The sequence below is a fragment of the Corvus kubaryi genome, unplaced genomic scaffold, assembly GCF_017639235.1.
Source record: "Corvus kubaryi isolate FWS band 111438036 unplaced genomic scaffold, C.kubaryi_AGA036_p1.0 37334, whole genome shotgun sequence".
Taxonomy (NCBI): Eukaryota; Metazoa; Chordata; class Aves; order Passeriformes; family Corvidae; genus Corvus; species Corvus kubaryi.
The window spans coordinates 5,923,528-5,939,218 of record NW_024581108.1 but is presented as its reverse complement, the minus strand read 5'-3'; the positions used below and the strand labels follow the sequence as shown (position 1 = coordinate 5,939,218).

The 15,691-nt window shown below is 36.4% G+C and overlaps 1 long non-coding RNA gene across 1 annotated transcript in view; it reads right to left on the bottom strand.

The window, feature by feature from the left end:
- Positions 1–2,774: 2,774 nt before the first annotated feature.
- LOC121665594 overlaps positions 2,775–15,691 on the bottom strand; it is a 92,818-nt gene continuing 79,901 nt past the window's right edge. The window contains exons 6-7 of the long non-coding RNA XR_006016420.1: positions 5,310–5,384; positions 2,775–4,210 (exon numbers count right to left, since the gene is read on the bottom strand). This is a non-coding gene — a long non-coding RNA (uncharacterized LOC121665594). The remainder of the gene's footprint in view (positions 4,211–5,309; positions 5,385–15,691) is intronic.

Genomic DNA, 15,691 nt, shown 5'->3' with positions numbered 1-15,691 from the left:
AATCTTAAATATGAATAAACAAACAAATAAAAATCAAACCTCTGCCCCTTCCCTGAGCCTAGAGACATCTTTTTCCACCTTTAATACTCAGTTTCTCACTGATGGTTCTCATAGCATCTGAGAATGAGTTGCTGCCCCCAGCTCTTTCTCTTCTGGGGGAAGAAAAGTTACTTAAGGTATAGAAAGAGTCAATCATTTTTCTGTAAATACTACTCTAAGCTGCTTCCACTGCTCTAAAAGGACTCAAGAAAATGATACCAGAGTATCAAACATCCTGTAATATTCCACTTCAGGGACTCATCAACCCCCTACAAAATGTGTGTGACAGATCTTTGAAGAACCTCCACTGACTGTCAGGGTCCTTTATTTGTATAAAACAGCTAACCCACCTTTAGCAGTCATAGAGCAATTAAGTACATAGACCTTCAATTCCTTCTCTCTGAAGAACAGATAAAACCATAAAAGTGACTGCAAAGTTTGTGCTTTCTGGAATAGAGGAATAGTAAAGTAAAGATAGAAAGCAGGTTAATAGTGCAACTAGAAAGGGGAGGGAAGCAACTCAATCTCATCAAAAGCACATCTTTATATGTCTAAAAATATACAATACAACACCCAAACCAATCCAGAACCACATGCCTTAATTCAGCCCACCCTGTATATCCCAGCACAGAGACATCTGGCCTAGCTTGAATATGGGAAACAGTAAGCTCTACATACATGAAATTAACCTGTTTAATTTTTTGTTTCAACAAGGTGTTTTATTTCCAACTGTCAGTTTTGTGACCTGTAAAGTATAGGATCTCCAAGAGTACTGTAAAACCTGAATACATTGACACTCATTTTCTGAATTGCAGCATTTTAGGCCAGAGAGAATAGGCGAAAGGACAAGAGGACACTTCCCAAGTTATTCAGAAGAGAAGCCTGATAAGTCTTGCCCAAATGCTTAACCAGCATTAAAGTTTTTGTTACAACAGATATCAAAATGTCCACACAACCCCTGCTGCACAGCACAATGCCAATGTTTTTTGCACCTTACAGCTACCAGGGAAGACAGTAATATCTCTAGAAAATTGTTCACTTATTCCAGGAACAAAACCTCAAAAAGCTGGCAAATAGTTGGCTCAATATATAAAAAATACATTAAAAAATCTACACTAAGCTGAGAGTTAAAAAAAAAAAAACCAAACAAAAACCCCCATAATTTTAGAGTGTACTCACTCCAGCAAGTTAATCTGAATTCTATTGCATGTAGCAGAATTTTATCAGTCATGCTGCGATCAGATTAACTTAGCCAATGTTGCTGAATTTACAGGAATATGAGAAAATGAGTAAGTTAGACATGGAAGGTAGCATTCCTACCTTCAGTGTACTTAACAGGGAGTAAAGGGATGCCAATAACACCATAAATGCAGGAAAATTAATATTTGAATATTAATGTAACATTGTATGTGTGTTTTATAAAGTATTTAGCTTACCATAGGATGATTTAATGCAATGAGCTATTTCCTATCTCAAACACAGAATGTACAGTCAGTGATCAAATTCACCAACGAAAAATTAATTTTACTACATGGTCAATAACATATTAGGCAATTAGGTAATGAAATAATTACAGTATACTTAAACACCATGCTGAAATATGCTTATGAAAGATTGCAGAAATTAATACTGAAATTTCCAACAGCACACATATGCAGAATTCTGCATATTTAACTAGTATTCCTTTATTTCAGAAGTGCCAATAAATTAGAGGAAATTTTATTTCACATTAATTTCTATGATGAAGCAGTACATACAAAGCCCATCAATTACAGTGATAGAAATAATTAGGCCTTCAGTTCCTATGAATTAACAGTGCCTCATGTTCTCAGGGATAAGTGGCATGCATGATTATCTCTGATTGTATCCATCCACTTAATATTTAATGAATGTCATAGGATGTATGCAGATTTTAATTGACAATAAAAACAGGTAGATTTATTAGTTGTTTTCAACTTTATTATTTAAACTTGTGCTATGTTAATGATCCTTATGCTCAGTAATGGAGATTTCTCAGTGTAAAATTGAATGCTCTCAGTGTTACATATTTGGACAGGGTGAGAGCTGTGACAGTTAATAAATAGTTAAACTGCTAAATATGGAACAAACCAGCTGCATTCTGACTCTGCATTCCAGTAAATGAGAATCTATAACAAAGTCATAAAATGTCCTGTTGTGGACCATGCAAGTGCTAATAGACTCCTGTGAAAGTTGCAATAGGTGTTCAAATGGCTCCTTCTCCTTTTTTATTTTTCCACATAATACAAATATATCATTTGTATACTTTTATACAAAAGCTTTTTGCCTTGAGTATTATGGAGCACCTGAGTGTAAGAAGTGGAGAGCTTATAAAACTTAGTATATGTTGTACGTCTTATATATTAAATATTACAGGTAGCTAATAATTTATTCTCTTTTTTTTCCCCACAGTTATGAGGCTGGGTATAAAAAGACAGGATTGGATCCATTTTGTCCCCATGGGCAGACTACTCCACTAATTTTTTTTTCTCAGAACTAAACAATCTTATTTTATAGAATCATAAGCCAAGGAAGACATATTTTCACAGAGAGAGACCAGACAATTTAAAATATCAATATTAATGTTGACCTTGATATACATGAAAACTCTGCTATACATTTCATTATATGTTTATTTATATCCATTTATATCTTAGAAAAAAAGTCACACAAAGTATTAGTTTCCAAAATTCTTGTTTTCCTCTTTTTTTTTTTTAACTAAACAAAGCATATTCACCCTCTACACAAGCACAGACATACACACTATTATAACCTAGAAATTGCTGTAAAATCATTTAATCAATATGGTGAATTAGTGCAGTCCCTTTTCACAAGAACTGCTGAATGAATGAGAACTGTGGTCTCATTGAAAATGTGCCAACAATTCAGCTGTGATTGCTACTGGAGAAATGCATTAGAGTAATATCATTAGTCATAACATATGCTTAGGGCTTTTTTATTTATTTAAACACATTTAATTAAAGGATATTAAAGAAAGGACAGATGAGTAAGGGTCTACTTCCAGGGAAAATAATGAGGAAGGTATTAACATAATTTTGTTTTTATTTCTGCACTTGTATACATCAACTGACATTCCATTAATAGTTTCATGCTCTCTTTCATGTTTGCTTTGCCATCTTTCATTTGCAAGCCTTTTGGCACCTAAAACACCTCGGGCAATAAACAACTTTCTAACATTTGTCATCGAAAAAACACATTGCATTCAAAGGCTGAAGGACCAGAGGCCAGGAGCACATGAAAGTCACACTTCATTTACCATCCATTACCCCAGCCTCGCCCCTGCCCTCCCTCCCCTCCTCCCTCCCCTCCTCCCTACCTCTGGTAGGCAGAGGTTCCACTGAGTGTTTATGCACCCCTTCAGGGAAGAGCTCTTGGACTCTTTTGCTATGTCATTCTGCAAATTGATGTTTGAATCAACTCATTCTTTAAAAATTCATGAATTTAATTAATGTCACATCCTGTTCCCTGTTTCACTGGACTTAGAACATTCACTTGGTGTTACTGGTCACAGCTCTTTCCTGCTGATAGAAGCAATCAAAAACAAACTGGGGGGGTGTCCTATTTTATTTTTTTCTCTTATTTCACATCAAAGAAATAAGTGAAAAAAATCAAATTTAATATACCACCAGATGTATATTTTAGAATTATTTGTAACTGAATATGGTCTTTCAAGAGAAGTAGCCAATTGGTTGTCTTAAGGTATAATGCAGCTCTCATCATTAAGTATTTTCTACTTAAATTTGATCAAGTTCCAGAGAAATGAAATTTCACAAAATTCTCTTTTCTTTTTTTCACTGATTACCCAAATATCTTTCTGAGACATAACTCATCAGGAAATTAAAAAAAAAATCATCTTATTTTCTCCTCTTCTCTTTGATTACCTTTTTTTCTTGTCTTATTCTCATGGGATTTTTACCTTTATTTTAGGAGGTGCCTACCAACCTCTGCACACAGCTGAGCAAGGAGCAAGATGTTATTGGGCGATCCAGAAGTAGAGAGATTCCAGAGCAGTTCTCTTGTCTGGAAACACTTCCACAGCTGCACACCCAAAGATTACGTGCAGCTCATGAGCCGGACAGCTGAGCCTCTCCAGTGCTGATGGGCACGGAGCTGTTGAGCTCCTGCTTCCAGCCTGCAGGGATACAGGAAGGTCATTGGGACTCAGTAGCACAGCATTCACAATTTCTTCATAATAAAGTAAAACATATCTAAAGTCAAATTTTAAAGCAGTCTATGCTGGCAAAAGTAGGGTCAATGTTATCAAAAGTAGTTTTCACTCGACAGTGACAACTCAATAGAAATGTTGTAGGTTAAGGAAGAATGGAAATACAGTCCTTACATAAAACACATGTTATTTAAGTAAATAGAAAATACGAGGCAGGAACCCAATGGGAGATATATTGGAATTTAATAATAGATTACAAAAAAGCTTTAGAATTTCCCAGAAAAGGTTTTAGAGAGAAGATATAAACAAACCTCATCAAATTAATCTCCTCATTGTTCCTAATCTCATGTGCTGCCATAAGATTACCAATGCTTGTTCTCATATCAGATATTAAATTTCACCCCTACACAATGGCTTGTTGGAGAAAGGGGTGGTTTAGTGGAAGACTAAACTAAAACAGAACAAATTAAATGAAATTTTTTGGTACTCTCTAGTTGAGATTTTCTCTCCTAGCCCATTATTAAGTAGCCACAGGAGCGTCTCTGAAGAAGGAATCAATGCACAGGATATCACAGCTGGAAGACATAAGCGACACTAAATAATAATTTATCTTAGGAACGTGAAGGGTAGTTCTACATTTAATGTGGAACATGTCCAGGAAACGGGTGATAGTTTCATACATTTACTGTGAAGGTTTTTGATTACAAACATGATGAGAGATGGGCAGCAGCAGCATCTTTATGGTCTTTGTTGTTCACCTTTCCGTTTATTTGAACAAACAGGGGTAGGGAAGACCAGATCTGAAGTCCCGTGATGATCTGGGAGATTTTACAAATAGCATAAAATGATAAGTGATACACGCTCGCATGCAAAGTGATATTCTCATAGTCCCTGGAAAAGCCTGCTTTAAATGAGGTTTTTAGTTCTCCATTTCTGGAAACTTAATGGTTGTATCACTCTCTCTACTGTAACTCCTTCATATCTTCTTTTGTTTTAATTCTACACATTTTTTATGTTTTGAAGGACACAGTATTTCACTCTCCATTTTTGCAGAGCTGCAAAGTACCTGTCTTTGTGCCTGCTGGTCCGGTGGGTTCCGGGAGAATGAATCCCACTGCTCGGCAGCAGAGAGAGGTGCAAACTGTACGGAAGAATGATTACCAGAAACCAAAGGAAAATGTAAAGAACAAAACCAGGTAAGGATAAGGACTGTAGAGTTATATTTTTTAAAATCCATTCAACCATCTGGTTTGGATTAAGCATAAATCTTCAGCCTAATCGGATAGGTTGAAGGCAGCACATTAAATATCTCTGCCATGTGACTGGGCTATTCAACAGGTCAGAAGAGAAATTCAATGCAACTAAATAAGCAGGTTTCAGATGAAGTCTTGCTCTGTCAGCCAGGAGTCAACAGCAGACACAGTGCTAACAGACAGGCAGGACTGTCTACAACAAAACCCAAGTCTAATACATGCACCATTTGTGCTTGCATTCTGTACTTTGCAGCATTTGGTTCATTGTAACAACTGTTGTTAAATAATATGAAACACCCCAATATACATTTACGAAAGTACTTTGTGGTTTTCAGAGTCACTTAAATACCTTAAATAGGTACTTCTGGAAAGTCTCACTTTTCAAAGATTCTCAGATTAAACATACAAAATTTCAGGTGGTAATATCTAAATAGAATCATTCTGCTCACTTCAGCTCCTTGATTCTTAAATGAATTTCAGTTCAAGAATCCTTAATGTATCATTAAGTCAGATTCCTGTTTACCAACACATCATGTTTTTTACAGATTCCAGGACATATTGGTTGTTCAATCACCAGCTTTTTACTCTGCTAAAGCTTGTTGAGTTCTACTTTACACTTTTTAAACACGAGCTTCTAGTTTGTAATTTGCAGAGCTTCAGTTTCAAAGACTGTCAATTAACCACAAATCTTTGGAAAGGAAAGACTTGAGAAATCTCTTAGCAGGACCAAAGAGTCCTCAACTTTCTTCCAATGTAATGGTCTGACATTTACCAAAAATAGGAAGCAGTGTATGATTCTCATACTCTATAATGTCCAAAAATTAGAACATGAAAGTGCATTCAACAATGAACTATTAAGATTGCTTGATCATAAACTGAACAGTGGGGTATCAGCACTGTGAATTTTTTTTTCCCCAGTTACAGACACAAACAATCTGACCCTATATGCAGTATTTCCTTACACCATTTGACTGAAAACATATAACTTCATAAAACAACCTTTTGAAGTATCACAGTATTTGATAAAGGAATTGGATCAGAAATAGAGGAAATTTAGAATTCTCATCATAGGCACTACTAATGATTTGTTCTAATGAAATCCCTTAGGTAAAATGAAAAGAATTAACAACTGCAAAATACTGGGGTACAGACAAACAGAAGAGAAAGCTGGTGAGGCACTTTGAAAATTCCTCCTCAGTCTGCCTGGCCTCAGGGCTATTGCAACCATATGATTGTAGCCACCAAACCTATTGTGCTTCTATTTCAAACCCGAGCCTGAAAGTCCTGGGCGAAGAAAATACTCCTCTGGAGTAATAAATAGTACTTTTATTGTTAGGGGAATTTTTAACTGTCAATGTGAAAATCATTGAGAAATAGAGGAAATTAAGAATGACTATATTTAGGCATTGAATGGAAGATTTTAAAAATAACTGCCTAAGCAGGGTGAAATACCCAAGCACATGTTTCAAGTACATCATGTACAAGAAAGGATCAGAGAATGAGGGAGAAAGAGGGAGGCAAGGATACTTGAAAGCATCTTGCTACAGATCCTGAAATTAACCTGACTTTAAGTTTGTGCCCGAAAGCTATCAACCGAAGAGCAAACAGCAATTCAGCCAACTGGAGTGAAGGGGTTTACTGACTGCCCCTCTCTGTGCTGCAGAAAACGGAGGGGTTTAATCGCAGGAGTACAACAGACAGCTAGATTGAGGTGTTATCTGAGCTAACAGTGATTAGATGCCTGCAGAAAACCACAGAGACAAGATTAGAGCAGAGATCCTCAGAGGCATTTTCAGTCCACTGACCAGAATAGACATTCACAGACTCCATCACCTACTCTGAAGAGATGGTTGACTATTTTCATTGCTGCACTGCTTTTTCTGAGTGCAGAAGAGTGGACTGGCACAGACTATGGCTCGGCAAAAGCAGTTGGACTTTTGCCCTTTGGTATGGGATTCCTCTCCTCTTTATAACCAACAGAGTGTGATGGCAGCCTTTCCTTAAGCATAACTTTATTAAAATTAATACAGAGGAAAAGAGCATTTCAGAGGAATCAGAAACTGGACCATACCATGAGAAGGAAGTAAGACAAAACTAAAGATCTGTATGGGAAAATAGAGTTAGCCTCCTGAAAAGGAAAGAGCAACATCAAATAGTATTGGTTGAGGGTCTAGCTCTAGTTGTGGAGTTGGTTTTTTTCCTTCTTTCTTGCAAGGAGCTACTAAGAAACAAAATTACTGAATATAGTCCAAGGAAAAATTGTATAAGTGTTGTTTCCCTTTTCCCTCAACTCCACACTGATATAGTTTCCAGAGCTGAAAGTGTACCAGCAGCAAAATGATTCTTTAGTGATTTAACTTCAGATAAAAGCTAATATTTTGTCATGAAGTAAATGCTGCCTAGGAGTCAAAAAACTGTAGAATTGGTTGGGTTGAAGTGTGTAGATGCCAGAAAATCCATCTGCAAAGCAATCATTTCATCTGGGAAGCAATAATGTAATTTACTTTTACACCTTGCTATGTCCCAAAGTGTGCTGTAACCACTTAGACAGGAAAGTTGAATGTTGTTATGGACAACTTATTGAAAAGTTCTACTCAATGTGCAACCAAAATTCAAAAAGTAGGGTACCAGGAAAAAAAAAGAGCATATTTTTCTAGGTTGCAACTAGGTAGCTAAGAACAGTAAGACCCAATGAAGTAGAAAGATATCAACAGTGGAAACAAAAACATGGGATTCCTTCTAGCTGATGACATTTAGTCAATCAAATCCATAACTTCAAGGTTTCTTTAGAAAGGCAGGTGGTGTATACTTTCCTTTGCTCTCAGGCTCTTATTTATTTTTGTCAGTCATCAATATCTCAGGTAAGATTTTGATACATCATGCAGCACCACCAGTGAGTCAGTGGCATTTTTCTTACTGCAGTTTAGATGGTAGGAAAATACCTAAGCAGAAATAATTTAATTTGGACTGTGCTTCTCAAAGAAGGGACACTACTTGACCAATGACTTAAGAAGAGTGAATTTACAACATAAGTAACTCTCAAGAAACTCTGCAAACATCAATAAAATAGAATGAGCCTCCAAAAGCAAAAAAGAACAAAGAACTCAAACCCCAAAGAACTTCTACAGCACTTGATTCTTGGTTGAGTAAACCCCTGTCTCACCCATGCCAACAACTATTTCAATCTCTTAAAACACTGCACTTTTGCTGTTGCTACTGCAAACCAAGATATCACTGACACAAATGGATAATGGGGATAAACCATGCACCCTGAGAAGGTTTAAATTTTCCTAAACAGAGATGTTATAATTTGGAAGAGATTTAATAGTTTTACTGTAAGCTCTTGGTTACCCGTAGATTTTTTGTCTTACTCTTCGTCCCTTTTTCAGAATTTTTTCTCCCCTATTTTGTTACCTGGTTAGACCCAGACTTACTAACATGGATTCTTCAGCCACACAATTTGTGCTTCAAAATATTAAATAATGTAAATCCAATTATATTTTCTTTCATATTCAGGGTTATTTTAATTTTATGCATATTTACCGTATCCAAATGAACATCTCAGTAGTTAGTATCTGAATCCTGATAATTTAGACCTATGCCTTAGACCAAATTTTGTTCTGCTAAAATCACCCACAAACATACCAGCTAAAAATGATAACAAAAATAAAATTTCTTCTTTTTTGAATCAGTAGGCTAAAATTCTAATTCTCCTATTTGGATTAGAATGGAATTCCTGGGTATGCTACAAGCTTTCTTCACTTTCTTCACCAGCAAGTTAACTGGGCAATGATCCCTGATATCACAAAACCCTTCGAATGGGATTTTTACCCTGAAATACAAGGCACTGGAGCCATTGAAACATAATAAATATGCTCTACAGTGGTTTATATGTACTAAGAAAAGACTAAAAACCCTTCTTCCTGTGACAGTTGTACGATCATTCATTTCATTTGCTTTTACAGAAAATTTGTATAGGAATATCAAATTTGTTTAGCCTTAAAGCAAAAATATTCTGATGTTCCATTCTGTTCTGCTCAGTTGCATTAAAAATTTACATAAAGCAAACGATTTTTTAAAACACCAATGAAAACTTTTCTAGATTAAGAAAATGTATTTTTAATATGTTCTAGTAAAACATTTCTTTGCAAATATATATTTTGGAAGAATAGTAAGTAGGAATGAATTTAGAGTAAGGTCTGCAGCACAGTGCTAGGCCTGGGCTCCTTGAAGCTGAAGTTGTCCTTTAAACATGGTATTCACTGACTACACTTTCCTTTGTACATGTGAAATATCATGAGGCTAGAGTTCCATGTCCCTTCCTAAAACTGACTGAAAGAGCAAATCACATCTCAGTTTTAGTCCAGGGAGTCAAAATAATTCTTATACCATATTTTTGAAGTCATAGCTATGATTTCACAGTATTTCTCAAGTGAAAAGCACTAACAATTAGGCAGCTTCTAATTTATTTCTGACACTTAAAATCTAATGAAGATAATTGGTTTAAATTACAGAATTTACCTGAGGAATCAACACCAATTTAACAGCTGATGGATCAAGTTTATGATATGGAAATTTTTCCACTTAAGAAATTTTCAATTTACACAATTAGGCATTTAGAAAGTCATTTTAACAGTAAGAAGGAACATGGAGATGTTCATACTTAATTTCTGAGGCTCAGAGGTCTCTAAAAAAGTCAGAAGTCTAAATTCCTTTACAAATAGTGGTATTTCAGAAGTCCAGATACAGTGAACTGTCTAAAGTTCATGGCAAGTTTACAAGTCCTCTACCCTGACTTAAGCATGGTAAGGGCAAAAATTAGATTCCTTTTAAGTCTTTTGCCTCTTTACATCTGTAACCTAGAAATGAGGGTGAGCTAATTTTTCCCTGCTTGTTTATGACTCTGTTAATTGAATTCATACACTAAACTCATACATTAAGTTAAAGCCATCTTGGTGTTTGTTTTCATGTCCAGATCAATATAGGGAATCTTATTTAACTATAACTGAAGTAGTATCCTGCAAAATAATAACATATTTTCCTCTTTCAATCCATCAGTCATGTGCTCATCAAAGCTAGACACTGGGATGCTTAGAGGTCAGGATGTTATTGTTTAGTTGTTAAGTAAAAATTTTAGATTTGTTACAGAAAACATAGATGTTACTCGCTGGATGTCTGCAAGATATTACAGTTTTGAAACAACATCCCACCCCACCCCTTAGAAATACACACAAAATTCTTGGGTTTGACCTTTAAGAAAATGCAGATCATGGGTAAAGTCTGAAAATGAAATCACAAGTCAGGCATCTGATTTTAAGTTTTTCAATTGTTCTTGATTCTAAACAATTGTGAGTTTTATATTGCTCTAATTGTTCAATCTAATTTTGCATTGGTGTTGTTATGAGGAAATGTAGGGGAAAGAAACCATAGAGCTCCTGCCACTGAGACCAAAAAAATCCATTCTGACTCAGATCAAGCAAATCACCCTAGGTGTAAACAAATTATAACAAAGTGCAATTGTAGAACAAGAGGACGGGTGGCAGCTCACCTATTCTTATGAACACTTCTGAAGCAAACCAGAAATTGATGTGGCACTGCCATTATGTCAAAGAAGCAAAGAGCAGAGGACAGACTTTTTTCACTTTGTTTTTCCTCTGCAGACCAGCTCATCTCATAAGATTTGTGAAGAAAAGGTGTCTATAGTGGAAAACATAGTCGTGACAAACAATGTTCCTTTTTATTGGTGAAAAATTGGACAAAGAAACCCCAAAAATCTGCTACAACTAAGAAACCCAGGTCCCAGCAGCAAAAATAAGAGATGTTAAATTATTAAGTAAGAAGCAATGATGAGATCACCCACATATGGTATTAAATTCAGAATACCAGTGAGCCATCATGTAAGAATAGCTTTTGATAACTAATAACCCCTATGTGAAAGGCTCCTTATCCAATTTCAGTTCTGTTTTGCCTTCTCTCCTTTCATGCGTCCTTTCCTAGTTTAGAAAGCAACTTTCATAGGCAACAGGAAATTTTCCACTGGGTTTCACATATCTAATGAATGCTGATAAGTTATTTTTCTGCCCTACTGGATACTGGAACCAAGCATCTATCTGAGAGCAAAATAACAGACAGAAGTTCATTATATTCAGAGATTAGCATCGAAATTCATGTCTGCAGTTACAGAGAATTGTGTTGTAATAGTTATTTAAAATTTATATTATATCTGCTGCAGATATACGCTTTTCCTTTGAGAATTTCTAAAAAAGCCAGAAAAGGAAGAAAAAGTTTCCAAAGCCATAGGTCAATAAACCAAACTCTACTGAAGTTAATTCAAAAAATTCACATTGCTTTACTTGAGCAAGGGAATTTTTTTGAGCAATCAGCACAGTAATACCTTCAGTACTCGTGGTGAGGAACAGATAGCCATTAGCCTTCTGCCTTGCATTACCTTTGGCTAAAATCATTTATTTCTCCCTGCTAGCTGCAAACAGATGTGGAAGTGAATTCTGCTGCCTCTAACTGAGCAATCCACTGCTCTGACAGGTGACCTCCTGCAGGCTGTTAGCATCACCAGAAGGGTAATCAAAATCCCCCTATTCAAGATACCACTGCAGTGTTTTTACTCAGGTAAAAAATGGCAGCGCTATTAAAATCAGTGGAGTTATAATGGTAAGACAAGATAGTCTAGTTCAAAAGCCTTACAAGAACTGTTGACAAAAATCTAGTAAAGCCTGTATTCTTTTCCTCTCAGGAACTCACAGGTCAATGGTTACCACCATAAGGTGGAAAGGCTTCATTGACAAAGTATTAGATATCAGCAAGGTCCCATCAATTTCAATATAATATTGATAAAAATATTGATAAAAGTATTGATGGAAAATTATTGATAAAATACCCCAAACACAATTAAAATAATAGTATAAAACTAAGTCATTAAAGTCAGAAACAACACATTCAGGTACTAACATGCAAATTACAGTTCAATCTAAGCATTTGTTTGTGAAAGCTTGTAAAATACCTATTTTTGCTTGATTACTGAGAGATTAAAGCAGAAATGCATCCTCTGGGATTCTGTTCAAGAGGTTTGTATTGAAAATGAGGTAATAGAATCAGTCAGCATATGCATGTGATTTATACTACTAATGTTTTTTAAAAGCATACTCAATATTTGTTTCTCTTCCATATAAAAACTGAAGTGGGGAGAGGGAGGAAGGGGGAGAACTCTCATCATTTGCTTAAATCGTTTTGCAGGCTTTCCTAGGCAAGAGAGGCACTGCTTCAGCCTGAGTTTAACAGGTGCAAATTGGCACCAAGCCATCATGTGCAATATAGTTCTGAGAGGTGATGTGAACCACAGGCCTTGGCCCCACTGCCTTGGGAAAGAAGCTGTTCAAATGTGAAGCCCAGGTAGCAGGGAGGGCACGGACAAACACCCCGCGGCACTTCCAGGGTCAAGGTGCTCAGAGTGCCCTCCCCAGCTGTGTGCTGCCACCCCTGCCCTGAGCCAGCTGTAGGGCCAGGCTGGCACGCTGGCATTTTGATGCACACCTCTTGGTAAAGATCTGTTGTGTGATTTCTTTTTCTCTTTCCCTCAATCTCCCTCTTCTTAGGGCCATTTGGCCGAACCCACAAGCACACTGACGTGTTCTGCCCTGTGCTTCCAGCACTGCCAGCCTCTGGGTGAAGCATGCTTTAGTGCCACAGCTCCTTGCAAAACAGCACATGTTAGTACCAGAGCTGAGAGTAGAAACATGTTTCATCTACAAGGAAGCCATGCACAAGGAAAAAAGCTGATGCAAAGGACGTACTGGAAACTGCATGTTGTACAAAACTCTTACATCAATTTGATTTAATTTTAACATCTCTTAGGGGTTTATGCTGTTATCACCACATCCTGACACTTTGACAAGAACAGCCAAACCCCAGAACGACAGGAAAATTCACAGAGCTGCTGCTATTTTCTCTTCTCTGAGGGAGTAGGCTCTTGGTAGCATGTTTTTATTATGGACATAAGATGAGAAGAGAATGTATCCATAACAAGAACCACTTGAGGCACTACAATTTTAAAAAAGAATCATTATGTTACCTACAACAGAAAATGCTGCATTCCTGATGTTTTGGAACAGCATACAAACACAGAGTTGCTGCTTTCAAAAGCTAGACATGAAAGAAGAACTAACCCAAATATATACTGGAGATCAAAAAGAGTGAACAATGCAGGAATACTTAAGTCCACTGTGCCACTTCTTGCTCAAGCCAAATAATAGTTTCACTTTTTTGTGGAAAGATAAACTGGAGGTGGAGGACAGAGGTGTGCCCATGTTACAGCTCTGCAGGAAAAGCTGCACGGTGACATCCTCAAGTGAGAGGAAGACATTATCCTGTCTGAATTCCTTGACCACTGGTGCTCTAAGTGTCTTCTCTATCCATTGCAAGGAATGCTAAGATCAGCATCAAAATTCTTTCCTCAGAAAATAAACCTAATAGCACATCAATGCAGACTTTGTCCCCATCCCAAACAGGGCCACAACCAAAACAACACCTTTTAATAGCATAAGGCCTAGAACTAGTTTTGAGCCCATTTTCAATTTATAGTTATTAACATTGCAAAAATAACCCAGAAAATAACAACCACTTTCCTGATGTGAATTTCTTCTCAATCTGCCATATCTTTGTCATTCTCCATGAAGAAACTCCATTCCAAATGGGAAGTTTTCAAGTTAGGCAATAAACCTCCAGACTATGGTTAAGAGTTCAGAGCAGAGGTCAGAAGAAAAACACCACTCTGCATCTTCTGTACATTTAAGTGTACTTAATGGTGCAATATTTCCATAGCTCTAGCATCTGGGAGCTATATATAAAAATCAGCTTTTATTAACTGAATTTCAGCTTTTTTTCTAGTTGTGTAGGAACAGTTTTCGTCCACAAGCACATATTCACTTAACTTATACCATAGCCACAATTCATTTTGAAAAAATCAGACTCACAGGTTGCACATCCATAAATGCCCGTGGCCAGCAGTGTGTTTCTTAAATTGTTTGGTTACCACAACTCAATGCAGTTCTTCAGACACGTTATATTAGTAGCCTGCACTCTATCATCATACTGTGGTGCTACCAGTTTGTCATTCTTTTCAGTAGAATAATCATAAGCACAGTGGAGAAAAAGAAGCTGAAATCACTGCTAAAAAGGAAAATAAAGCCTATTTATGCTATTATACACTCAAACGTCAGTGTTAACCACACTTCATTGCAACATCAAAATACACAACAAATAGACCATAACTTTATCTTAGACAAAATACTGCACAGCACCATGGAATGCTATGCTCGTTAAGGTGACAGCACACAGTACATTATTTCTAAATATTAAATTACTGTATGATTCATGACCAAATCACTGACAATCAAAATACACAGAAGTTAACTGCTCACATATTGATAATTTTCTCTCTGCTTTGATCCAACACCATCAAAATACTTGTTAACCTTTCCCTGGATTTGTTAGAAATTGGCATCAACTTATCTGTTGTATTTTCTTGGTAAGCCTGAAATTGCTATGCATTATTGCCTTTGTGTCTGTAGAACCAGTGTTGCTGGGAGTCAGCTTCTGTATGTGTGTGTCTGCATATGTGATCTGTATAATTATTCTTCCTAAGTCACTGTTACTTACATCTGTGTTTCTTCATTAAAGAGAATAAACTTATAAAAGGTGATTGAGACCATAAGAAAACGTAGCTCCACAGATAAACAGGCAGATGATGATTACTGATCATAATTAATAAAAACAAAATAAAACAACCGAATTTATTGTTCTAAAGTGGCTCTAAAGAACCTGGAAACTAGAAACTCAAAATATGCCTCAGCTGTAGACTAAGTCTTATACACAAAAGTTACTGACTAGGAATTGAGCAGAGTCAGTTTTAAAAGTTCAACAGCAGTTTTAAAAATGTGCATTGAGTCTTAATGAGATTAAAACAAATTTAAGATTAATTTGTAGTATCTTCCAGGTTCTTTTCAAAGTGCTAGTCTTGCATTAGCTTAAAACACAATTCCCCTCCTTTTTTTTTTTTGTAAACATAAATATCCGTGGATATATGCACATACACATTTGCATTACATGCATTTATCTCCAACCATCCAGAGTCAGAAAGGAAGGCTCTGAAGACCGGGCTCTGAAATGTGTTGAGCCCAGT